General features: G+C 37.8%; 1 long non-coding RNA gene across 1 annotated transcript; it reads right to left on the bottom strand.

Moving 5' to 3' along the window:
• Nucleotides 1–1,728: 1,728 nt before the first annotated feature.
• Nucleotides 1,729–4,949, bottom strand: LOC107143329. Its single transcript, XR_007344136.1, has 3 exons — nt 4,166–4,949; nt 3,370–3,516; nt 1,729–2,412 (listed from the first exon to the last, which is right to left on the bottom strand). It is a non-coding gene; the product is annotated as an uncharacterized LOC107143329 (long non-coding RNA).
• Nucleotides 4,950–5,758: the final 809 nt, after the last annotated feature.

Genomic DNA, 5,758 nt, shown 5'->3' with positions numbered 1-5,758 from the left:
TAAAATGAAAAAAAAACATGGGCTTTTAGTAGAAAATGCCAGAGTATTTGAAGTGAAATAAATTGGCATTTCAACTCCTTGCTCAATATGTTTTAGGTAGAAACTTAGAAAAACCAATTTATTTCCTCAAATTTGCCTTTCTCTTTTTTAAAGGGGAGTTGATTGTAATGATAATATCTGATGTTTCTACCTCGCAGTATTGTTTGGTAGAACAAAGAGTCAATGAATTTTCTGTGATGTTGTAAAAAATTATATGTATCAGATTTTATTATTTGCATAATTTATTCAGAAGATACCCCTCTTCTCTCTCACTTAGAGAAAGCATTCAAAATTTTAGTAGCATTAGTACCAAAAACCTGAGTTCAGATAAACTATAATAATCTTAAATGCTATAGCATAGGATTTATGTCATTAATTTAAATCTACTTGGTATATGTTTGCCATGGAGTAAAATTAAAGAGCAGTTTCATACAACATAAATGCAGACTATTTGAAGAGTCAACTACCATTTTCTATCTATTAAGTGCCACACAGCAGTTTGATAATGGTGCTAGATTACACAGGCACCATTCTGATTTTGTAAAAGTAAACAAAATTTTGCTTCTAATATTGAGAAGATAGCAGCATAAGATGGACAGAGAAATGGTTAACTAAATACAATTTGAATAGTGCTGGAACCAATAGATAACATGGAAAGTTCAGTAATCGTCCCAATTCTGAATCTTATAATCCTGTCCCTTATAATTCTGTCTGACCCTTCAGAGGCCACTATCTCTGTAGGTACTGCTCATTGATTCCTAAATAAATCCAGTATATACACAGCAGAATTCATTGAAAAGAACTCCAAAGATTCCTATTATTTGTTATGATTGACAATTGACAAGTAAAACAAATTTTCTTGCACAAAGTGCTTTTGAATGGCTTGGAGTCGTCAGACTTCTGCTCTATTTCCTTTTGCCCTTTCAACACTGTGAATCCTGTAGGCCACACCCATAAGGCCTCAAAGTCAACAACACTCTAAGCATTTATGGATCTGGGGTTGTGAAATGGCCTGAAAACTAGTTGGGGTATATTCAATGCTGATGTTTACTGCAGCTAAATATTTGTGTGTATGTGTATGTGCTCACACGCATGCTTGTATGTGTATATACATACACACACTCATGCACACACACACACACACACACACACACCTGTACATACTTTCATATAGTATTCACCACCTTAAGGGCACAGAACAATATCCATGGCATTCTAGGATGCAAACACCTATTCAAATCTGGGAGATTTTCCAGATCAGATTTGCAATGGCCTTCCATCGTATACAAAGGTCAGAAAAATACAGACTTAAAAATCAGAATGTTTTTATTCAATTAAGGTACCATTTGACCACAAATGCTCTGTCTGCATGAGAAAATTAAAGAAATAAATCAGGATTCTTTCTCTTAATGGCTGTTTGCATTGGCCAACATTTGGCGACAAGAGTCCAGGTCCAGAGTGAATTTCTCTGTGGGACGACTGCATTTATCATGATTCCAAAGGCAGGTACTACTGCCATCTGGTTTGACACACAAAAAATTGCTGGTCCAGTGTGACTTGTTTTATTTTAGTGGGTGAGGAAGAAAACTGAGAATGGTATACTCTTCCAGAGAAGGTGCCTCTATCAAGTTTTAGAATGAGTAGTAGAATATTTGGCCTGGTATTGCTAGCAGTGAAAATGAGTTGTTCTAAAAACATACTAATTCATTCTCTATTTCTGAGATATTGTGCCAATCACTGCCCATGAAATCTGTGTGTGTGGTGAAAATGAAAAACAGGATCAGTTAAAACATTGGAGTAAAAAATGTACTGCTTTTATTCTGCACTGAAAGTCGGCATTTTGAAGGTCCTTGTTCATCAGAATATACTGAAGCCTACAGCCATTATGTCAGGTGCTAGAAATATTAAAATGAATAAGAAAAAACTAGCCCTCATGGTTAAAACAATGAGGTCAACAGTTTGCGTGTGATGTGAACAGTGACAGAGGTGGCAGCAAGAGTGAAATGGGAAAAGTATTGAACAGAACCTTTTTCTCTGGAGCCTTGCCCTCTGTAAGTCTCGCTCCATCTCTGGGGTCTGGGGTTGGTGCTATCTCATGAGCAATGAGAGATTGTAGTGAGGATTGAGTTCCTGCGTTTGGGATCCAGAATCTCCACTTAGTGTATGATTCGGGGCAAAGCAGCGATTTGGTGGACTCAGTTTACATCTTAAAACTAGATGGGAATGGTGTGGGTTCTAACTATGAGGGTAAAATACATGAGACCATGTACATGAAAACGTGCAGGGTAGGAGACACTGTTGGACCGTAAGCTGATGTACAAAGGCTGTTTGCTGCCGTCTGTTGTTATTAATGAATCCTTTGGGTCCAATAAACTCTTTTCAAAAAAGGAAAGAAAAGAAAGAAAGAAAAAGTAAGCCATCTTAAAGGAAGAAAAACCATAAATCTTGGAAAACAGAACTTCCTGCCTGTCTTCCCATGAGAAAACTCTATGAGAGCTGTTTCAATTTTTCCCTGACTATGAGAAGCCAAGGAGGGTTGACCCAGCCTCTGAACCCTGCCTTCTCTTCATGACTTGGGCTAAGATTTTTAATCTCCTTGAATCTCAGTCTCTATATCTGGGAAATGGGAATAAAAATGGAGCAGCAGAGTTGTAAGGAGACCAGATGGCAAGGGGTGTGTCCCAGCGAGGACCTTCATAGTAGGTCCTCCCACGTGTTAATCAGTTCCATCACGAAACAATGAGTCCCGAAATTATCATTAACTCTAATTTAATTAACCAATTACCCTTTACTATTGATGAGTTTTGCACAAGTCAACTCAATCAGTATTTGCATTTTGACACTTTTATTTCTAATTATGTGTAATTTGCTCCCTGTTAAAAGAATTTCAGGCATCAGCAAGCAAATCAGGAAATCCTTTGTGTACCCAGAAGTCCTACTTGAGAGCTCTTCTGAAGTCTGATTTCTTTATTCCTTTTAAGGTGGTTTCCAGGGTGAGAGGGAGGGAAAGGTAGGTGGGCCCTTGCTTTTGTTGGAGGTATGATTTTCAAGTGTAATTGTAGCCCAGGAGTGGTCACCTGTTTCCTCCAGGAATTGAAATCCTGTGCCATTGGCTAACTAGATTTCCCCTCCCAAAGCAAATTCATCCCTTAGTTTTAACCCAACTCTTACTTTACTTTCTGGCCTCAAGACCCTTAGGTGTCCAGCTTTGTATTTTAGTATCTTTTCAAATATTTTCTTAGTTTTCTGCTTTGTAAACCTGTGTTGGTTAAGGTTCAACTGAAGATCAAAGAAGCCACTCTAACAGGGTTAAACAGAAGGGATATCTACCTGGTGGTGCTGGTGGGACTGTGGCAGTGGTCTTCTGGGTTAGCCCAGCTCTCAAAATCCTACTGTATCTTCCAGTGACTTCTACCTACAGGGAATCCTGGAATTGGAATCCCGTGTGTCTTCTGGCCTTGCATAACAGAGAGAACTCTAGACAGGACCAGGAGTACCCATTAGTCTAATCCAAACATCAGCCACAAACAGAGTATTTAACCAGGGCTTATGTAATTTTCTACTGTATTTATTGAAGGAGAGAAAAGAACAGTTTGCCACTGGAACATTTTCTTTGTTAACAAAGTAGCAGTATTAACAGCCATGAACTCAAAGTCAAAGTCCTGGAGTCCAGGGCTTGCTCTGCCACTAATTAGTTTTTGGACTTGGGTAAATCCTTTCTCTTTTCAGAAGTTTCCTGAACGTACAAGATGAAGTAATTAGACTCAGCGGTTGCTGAGAAAGCACCCTTTTTGTAATGTACTACCATCCATATTATTGTTGCTGGTATAAATAACCTTTTATATTTGATTAAAAAAAATGGTACACGGTCTCTTGGTATTTTTCTGAAAACAATGCCATTCTAATTAATTCTAATTGAGTCATCTACAAGCTGTATTTTTGCCCATGCTCAAGAGGTTTATAGACTCAGTCATTTACCTAAAGGACCCCTTGAAAAATCTATTATATATTTTTTCCTTGCCAATCTTTCTAAGGCCCTTTAGAAAATAATCAGCCAGTCTTCCCTCTTTAATTCCCTCCCAAACTCCCTCAGCAGAGACTGAGATGCTGAAGGAACTCATTTTACCAGGTTTCATGAGGTTTGAGAAGCCCAGGCATCAAACAGGCCCTGCAAGCTGAGCTTGCAGAGCAGGGTGGCCACAGGCTTCCACCAGAAGAATGCCGACAGGCTGCTGCAAGACAAGTTTCCATGGTTACTCCAATTTGTCACTCTTCCATATAGCCACCTTTATGAATTTTTAAAGTGTTATAATAATATACATTTTGCTCTTTCTACTAATGCTGTACAAAATCTTCTATTAATTCAAAAGAGGTTGCATCATTGTAAACAGATTTATTCCTTAAGTGGTTCAAAATCCAGCACACAAAAATTCGTGCTGTTGACCCCACTTAAGGCACAAAACTCTGTCATTGGATAGATCAAAATACCATTTCTCAGTCTTTCATTTAGATCATCTATTCCTTTGCATTCTCTCCTACCACAATAGCAAATTAAAAACTCCCAAATAAGTCTTTGAAGACAATAAAAACACAGTTGAAAGTAAACAACTTACCTTGGCAACAGGTCTGTAGGGCTTATGCTATATGCAGCTCAAAGAGCCTGCTGTTGTAACTTTAGCATAGCAAGAATATACTGGCTAAATTGTTTTCTATCAAACCATATTTAGAAGATAATACTAACTTTCCCAGTAAACTCTATTCCTCTCATTATGAAAGTGTTTACTTGAACTCTGAAAATAGCATTAGTCATGATGACTTCAGATGTTTAGAAGTCAAAACTGATTTTTTAATTAACTGTCTGACATTCTAGAAATGTTCCAAACCCAAAGAAATGATCTTCAGTTGGCAAAGAGAAGATCACACACATATACACACACAAATACATATGTAGTATATACTATATAGATTTAACATGTATATGAACTTGATATTGAGATAATTTACTTTTAACCTTGAGGGATTCTTGTCACATCAAATGCAATGGAAATAATATAGTGCTTCCATGTATCCTTTGCCCAGTTTCTCCCAGTAGTAACATTTTTAACCCTATGGAGCAATGTCACAAAAATATTGACATTTATGCAGTCGAGGTACAAAACATTTCCTTTTTCACAAGGATTCTTCCTGTTTCCCATTTATAAACAGCAGCAACACCTCTCCTCTTGCACTCTGCCCTCTGTCCTTAAAGCAATGAACAATCAGTTTCCATTTCTACAATTTTTACAATTAAAAGATGTTATATCAATGGTGTTGTACAGCATGTAACCTTTTGGTATTGGCACGCTCTCTCTCCCCTTTCTCTCAACACAATACTGAGGTGGAAATCCATCCAAGTTATGTATGTATCTATAGTTTATTCCCTTTCCTCCCTAACATTCCATCATCTGGATTCTGGTGTGTTTAGCCACTCGCCATCAGGTCTGATTCTAGGTTTGTGCTACTATGTGTAAAATTACTATTAACTGTGTGCACAGGTCTTTGTGTGAACATGCCTCATTTCTTTGGGGAAAATCTCCAGGAGTATAATGGCTCTTAGTTCTGTGTTTACTTTTTTATAAAAACTATCCAGCTGTCTCCTAGGGCAGCCATACCATGGTATATTCAGCAATGTGTAAGTGACCCAGTTTCTTTAGATCTCACCAGCACTTGTGTGGTCAGT

Source organism: Marmota marmota, unplaced genomic scaffold (assembly GCF_001458135.2).
Source record: "Marmota marmota marmota unplaced genomic scaffold, marMar, whole genome shotgun sequence".
NCBI classification, from domain to species: Eukaryota; Metazoa; Chordata; class Mammalia; order Rodentia; family Sciuridae; genus Marmota; species Marmota marmota.
This window is presented reverse-complemented; position numbering and strand designations above follow the sequence as displayed.